The sequence below is a fragment of the Poecilia formosa genome, unplaced genomic scaffold (assembly GCF_000485575.1).
Source record: "Poecilia formosa unplaced genomic scaffold, Poecilia_formosa-5.1.2 Scaffold217, whole genome shotgun sequence".
NCBI lineage: Eukaryota > Metazoa > Chordata > Actinopteri > Cyprinodontiformes > Poeciliidae > Poecilia > Poecilia formosa.
In genome coordinates, this window is record NW_006800156.1 from 1,129,366 (window position 1) to 1,136,276 (window position 6,911).

At 41.1% G+C, this 6,911-nt stretch overlaps 2 long non-coding RNA genes across 2 annotated transcripts in view; one reads left to right on the plus strand and one right to left on the minus strand.

The window, feature by feature from the left end:
- The window catches only part of LOC107838173 (uncharacterized), a 14,438-nt gene extending 7,966 nt beyond the window's left edge, over nt 1–6,472 (plus strand). The window contains exons 3-4 of the long non-coding RNA XR_001664226.1: nt 1,235–1,238; nt 6,462–6,472. This is a non-coding gene — a long non-coding RNA (uncharacterized LOC107838173). The remainder of the gene's footprint in view (nt 1–1,234; nt 1,239–6,461) is intronic.
- Nucleotides 6,411–6,911, minus strand: part of LOC107838172 (uncharacterized) — a 7,479-nt gene continuing 6,978 nt past the window's right edge. Inside the window, exon 3 of the long non-coding RNA XR_001664225.1 lies at nt 6,411–6,578. This is a non-coding gene — a long non-coding RNA (uncharacterized LOC107838172). The remainder of the gene's footprint in view (nt 6,579–6,911) is intronic.

Here is a 6,911-nt window from a genome sequence, read left to right on the forward strand (position 1 = left end):
AGTGTGTTGAGTAGCAGCTTCGCCACATGATTCTAAGCAGCTTGATTCCCACATCACTAGACTTAAGGTAGAGCTTCATGACATGATGGGTCACACAGGAAGGAATCAGATTTCGGCTGAACGTCAGAGATTCTGGATCCCTGGTCAAACGGAGCCATCAGAAAGTTTTCATCTGATGATCTGAGCCAGCAAACTATGTGCTGGACTATGCAGACTGTCTTTGCATAGTCCAGGTGTGCTATGCAGAAGATTGCATCGTCCAACCTGATATCCACAGATTGATGGTGAAAAGGGGAAGAGGACAAATAAAAAAATATGAGGTTGTTTTTACGTCTCACTATACGAGCAGTACAGTTAGAAGTTGCACCATCACTCAACACAGATGCTTGCCTCAATGCTGTAGAGATTTATAGCCTGAAGAGGACAAGTTAAAGAGCTGACAGCGGAACAAGCTTTCCATCAGCTGGTGTGGAGTTGAAGAAATTTCAGTGAATCGAACACAAGCAAGATGATGAAGACGTCAGTGTTGTGTTCAAGACCACCTAACCCAAGACCAAGACCAGAGTGTATCGAGACCGAGACAAGACCAAGACTTTTAGGGTCCGAGACCAAGTCAAGACCAAGACCGAGGGAAGTCGAGACTGAGTCAAGACCAAGACCAGCACCCCACGCTACATGATACGATAAAATGTGAAATATGATCAAAATAACTTCTCAAATTGATCTGAAAGATCCATATTCACATAAAAACACCTAGATATTAAATACTTAATAAATTTAACCAATATCTGCTTTGCTTCCATCTCTGTGCTACGATCCGCAGTGGTCTCGTGCCATCCCTAAAAAGATAACGCCCTTGGTGTTTGTCCATGTTGCTCAGAAACCACCACTGTTGCACCATTAAACATAGCAATTGAGGCAATGCCCTGACTGTAAATAACGCTCAACTATGAACACTGACCAAGGAGCAACAAGCAAGAAGTAACCAATCAGAAGGCGCTCACTGTGACTGTTCTCACTCTCTCTCCCACTACATGAAGCCAGGTAGTCTGACACCATGGCAGACATTACAGCTGCCACTTTGAACAAAAACAATCAAAGAGCAATGTGCATGCTCTGTGTGCTGTTTCGTTCTTGTGTTTTATTTATTTGTTAATTAAAAAATATCAATGTACATAATTAAATAAAATAATGATAGATACTGCAGTGTACACAGAGGATTACAAGAACAAAGAAGAGTGTTCTGTCAGGTCAGCATACTCTGTCAGATCATCATACGCTTAGCACAAACTCATGGCTATATCGGTCAGACACGTCATTACCATATGATTTATTTAATTAGCAACATATAATCATGACGTAGATCATCATAGCTGCAGCCAGACCTGCTTTAAATACACTTTGAAAAAATGACAATGCATGTATATCTATAAAGTTATCATGGAAAACAATTTAATGACTTATTTTCGTCATAACTTGTTGTGTATGGTGAACTGACAACTCCTCTGACTGTCGGACTTCTTAATGGGCAGGCATGGTACTCGCTGCATGTATGCTATTCTAACAGCATATGGCTATCTGATAGAACAACGGCTCTCAGTGACACTCCAGTCCTATCTAATAAGTAAAGAGACGAGAAGATGAATCGTACTGTTCCTGAATGTCGCATCAATATATTGCAGACTTTTGGACACATCGTTGTCCCATATATGCAACAAGTCAGTCAACATCTCCGCACAATAATTCAGGCAGTGAGTGACTTTTTTTCATCACAAATGCTGTCGTGAAAACTGGCATGTGAGGTTGAGATCTCTCCGGGTGCACGCAGAAAACAAAATAAAGGCCTGGGAAATAACAGTAATCTTGCACGTTGATTTAATAATGATTAAATACATGTATATGTAACAGCTGGAATGATTAAAGTATATCCTATATAATACTGATCTGTACTTATGATGTGTAATGTCTGTAATGTACAATTGAAATGCATGTTTTGATGACTCGTAGTAATGATAACAACTTGATTGTTGAATGTTGATTATTAGTTACTAGTAATGGAAATAATAGAAAACCATGCTGAAAGTTATAAGTTGATAAAATTAATTGATCATGTTTAAAGTTGATTATAGTTTGATACATTACACTGTAGTTCTGAGATCATAGGGTAAGCTGTGTCACAATCAGTACACCGGGCTGGGCGGGGGCACTAGAACATCTCCAAAAAAGGCAGTAAGTTACGAGAAGTGGCCTCAACGGCCAGATGGCTAACAGAAAAAGGGAAGTACCAAAGGGAATTGCAGTAATGAGTCAAGGGGAAAGGAAGGGCTGAGAAAGTTTGGGACTTTCCGTAGATACACCCTAAGAAATGACTCATAAACTTCTCCAATACACAACTATGGGGAAGAAGAAGTATAAAAACCGACGGCTGAGGGTGGAAACCGTTCTTTGTCCGCGGCGCTGAAGAGGAAACAACGAAAGGGCGCAGACTGAAGATCAGCAGAGGACCACACCCTGGGACCGAGGGAAAGTTGAGACTTCACGCCGCAAAGAGAGGACAAGATCCGTCAGCCCTCAACCCTGGTCCCTGATTCGACTGACCCCTCTGCCTCAACCCAGCAATCCATATTCTACTGCAGCAGACTTGGAGAAAAGACAAAGGTCACTGGGTGACAAAGATTCTGTTCCGTTTGAAGGACAACGGACAGTTCAGCTTTGCTTCTTTTCTGAAAGAGGACTTTGCTCCGGCAGAACAGAGACTCTGACCAAGGACGCATGAAGATTTCGGCTGCCAAGATCAATTGCCATCGGGTGTGAGTTGTCCTGCAACCCCAAAGCCTCGCCTAGTGATATTAGTGACACAGGTTAGGGAAAGAAAGGAAGATAGGATATGATTGATTTTAAATTGAATTTATCTAATTATAAGTTTATAATCTCTGAATATATACCTGCGTGTCATTTACCCCTGCTGAAGCTTGCCTAATAAATTACTTATTAAAGACATCCATAGAACTGGTGGACATTGAAATTAATTTAGTTATTCTATCATTGTGGTTTCTCTTGATTCTGAGTAAAATTAGCATACATGATTCTAGAGATGTGGAGGCTTCGTACTTTCCTTTAGTGAGTGCTAAAATAATGACCCTGGGAATTAAATCCAAGTCACTAAATCTAATCTAGCCGGTAACAAGTGCAAGTTATTTTTAGGAGAAAAGCTACCGTTAACAGGAGTGGTTGTTGATGCTATGCAGCAGTTGGGGCTACTCTGCTGACTGTATCTCAACTGAAAAGTCGAAGGAAGTTAGAGCTAGACGAGTTTTCTCCGCCACCAGTTTAAATAGATTATCTCCTATAAACCTATTTCTAGGGTAAGACCCGGGTTTAGGGGATTTTCCGGACCTGTTAGAGAACTGGTCAGTAGTCAGTCGCTGATGGGGTTAGGGCGTGGCTGACTATTGCAGAATAACGAACATTATGTGTCTCTGTACAGCTAGCTTTGCTAACATCATGTCAACGGATCTTACCTTCTTTGAGCTTCTTCTCTAAGTGACGAAAAAAGTTAGACGTTGTCTCCACCGTCTGTGAAAGCGAAGCGCTGTTGAGTTAGCTGTGGCCATCGGATTTCTTATGATTTATGCAGCGATATTATATTACTGACGATTAGACCGACATCATCTGCCGCTCAGAGGAAACCTGCGCATTTCTCAGAGCACCTCATGCGAGTGGAAGGAGGGGAGAAACAGAAACACGTAATTGGCAAGTCACGTTATTGGTTGGATTTTAATCGGTGCGTTTTGTATCCACTGAAAACAAAGATGTTAACAAATAAACTAGATAGTGTACTGTATGTTTAGTGATATTTTAACAGTTGCGGTCTCGACTGGTCTTGAAATAAAATGACGAGTCCTGTCGTGACAACTGGCATGTGAGGTTGAGATCTCTCCGGGTACACGCAGAAAACGGAGTAAAGGCCTGGGAAATAACAGTAATCTTGCACATTGATTTAATGATGATTAAAGAAGGGAAATATAAAATACATATATATGTAACAGCTGGAATGATTAAAGTATATCCTATATAATATTGATCTGTACTTATGATTTGTAATGCCTGTAATGTACAACTGAAATGCCTGTTCTGATGACCTGTAGTAATGATAACAACTTGATTGTTGAATGTTGATTATTGGTTATTAGTAATGGTAATAATGGAAAAGCATACTGAGGGTTATAAGATGATAAAACGAATTGATCATGTTTTAAGTTGATTATAGTTTATGATACATTATAAAAGACTGTAGATCTGAAATCATGAGAAAAGGAACGAACTGTGTCACAATCAGCACACTAGGCTGGGCGGAGGCACTAGAACAACTCCAAAAAAGGCAGTAAGTTACGAGAAATGGCCTCAACGGCCAGATGGCCAGCAGGAAAAAGGAAGTACCGAAGGGAGTCGCTGTAATGAGTCAGAGAGAAGGAAGGTTTGGGGAGAGTGGGTACTTTCCGCACACCCAAGAGAGTTGCTGTAATGAGTCACTCCAAGAAGGTATAAAAACCAGCGAATGAGGGTGGAAACCATTCTTTGTCCGCGGCGCTGAGGAAGAGACAACGAGAGGACGCAGACTGAAGATCAGCAGAGGACCGCACCCTGGAACCGAGGGAAAAGTTGAGACTTCGCGCCGCAAAGAAGGGACAAGATCCATCTGCCCCAGCCCTGGTTCCTGATCCGACCGACTCCTCTGCCTCAACCCAACGATCCCTAATCTACTGCAGCAGACTTGGAGAAAAGACAAAGGTCACTGGGTGACAAAGATTCTGTTCCATTTAAAGGACAACGGACAGTTCAGCTTTGCTGCTTTTCTGAAAGAGGACTTTTCTCCACCAGGACAGAGACTCTGACCAAGGACAAACGAAGTTTCCAGCTGCCAAGATCAATTGCCATCGGGTGTGAGTTAACCTGCCTCCCAAAAGCCTCGCTTAGTAACATTTGTGACACAGGATAGGGATAGAAATGAGGATAGGTTATGATTGATTTTAATCTGAATTTATCATCTAACTGTAAGTTTGTAATCTCTGAAAGCTTGTCACTTACCCCTGCTAAAGCTTGCTTAATAAATTACATAATAAAATTACCAAAAGAGCTTGTGGACATTGAGATCAATCGAGTCAATTGATCATTGTGTTTGTTCACCTGATTATAGTAAAATTAACATACATGATTCTAGAGATGTGGTGGCTTCATACTTTCCTTTGGTGAGTGTTAAAATAATGACCCTGGGACTTAGATCTAGGTCACTAAATCTAATCTAGCCGGTAACAAGTGCACGTTATTTTTAGGAGAAAAGCTACCGTTAACAGGAGTGGTTGTTGAAGCTATGCAGCTGTGAGGGCTACTCTGCTGACTGTTTCTCAACTGAAAAGGGTCATAACTTCTGGAATTGAAGGTAGTTAGAGCTAGACGAGTTTTCTCTGCCACCAGTTTAAATATAATTTCTCCTATAAACCTGTTCTAGGGTATGACCCGGGTTTCAGGGATTTTCCGGACCTGTTAGACAGAGAACTGGTCAGTAGTCAGTCGGTGGAGAGTTAAGGGCGGGGCTGACTATTGCAGAATAACGAACAGTCCTCAGAGCCCGAGACCGAGACCATCAAAAAATGGTCTCGAGACCAAGACCGTTCTCGAGTACTACAACACTGGAAGACGTTGCAACAAAAAGGTGTCCAGTGGTACTTTAGTCCCACAGCAGGTTCCCAGTTTGAAGGAACCTGGGAGAGTTTGATTCGCTCAGTGAGAAACGGTTCTGAACAGCACTGGAGCAGATGTTGGATGAAGATGGGCTCCATACTTTACTGTGTGAGGCTGAATCAATCAACAACAGGCTCATTAGCATCTTCAGATCTGGATGATTTAGAAGTGTTAACACCTCATCATCTGCTTTCACTCAAAGTCAAACCTGATCTGCCACCTGGAGTCTTCAACAAAGATGACCGGTATGATACACGCAGATGGAGGAGAAAGCTGGTCATTACAACACCCAGTTAGAAATAATGTAATGCAATAAATGCACAAACACTGAATTTAACATTAACTGCAGTTTATTGCATTTTTTATTTCTTCATAAAAGCATTCATAACATAAAGGTGATAACTTTAATGATTTATCCACAGACAGACAGACAGACAGACAGACAGACAGACAGACAGGAACATCATGTTCAGGCTGAAGCTGCTGAAGTTTTAATAGTTCAGACATTTAAAATAAAAACAGTGACTGGAAATATGAGAATGAAACATTAAATACATTCATGAGGTTTTACAGAGAAGAAACTAAAACATTCAGATGGACATTTTTCTGGACCTGAATTGATTTTATTCTGCTTTCATTTATTGTAATGATCATAAATCAGATTCTTCTGAATGAACATCTTTATAATGTTTCCAGTTTATAACAGAAAGCTATCAGAGTATAACTGATGTTTTCTCCCTGCTGTCAGTGGATCCAGGAGTTTCAGCATCAAAGTTTTTCTTCTTCTTCTGTCCTGGTGGCGTACAGAACAGCAGTGAAGCAGCGCCGCCTCAGAGCTGCAGAAGAAGAAAACATCAAATCACTGGAGCTGAATCATTTAGCTAAAGCTAGGCTAGCCTCTTTAGCAGCACTGCTGTTAGCATGGCTAATGCTAGCTGACTAGCCTGAAGCTAACTGCTGCTGCTGCTAACAGATGATGAACTATAAAATGACTCAAAGCTTCCTGTCGGTAGAAATGTAATTATTAGATAAATGTTATGGATCCTGATCAGATGTTTCTGTTTCCATGTTCTGCTGATGGAATCTGGATTCTCTCTGGATTAAATCTGGATTCTCTCTGGATTAAATCTGGATTCTCTCTGGATTCTTCCACCAGATATAAATGTTAC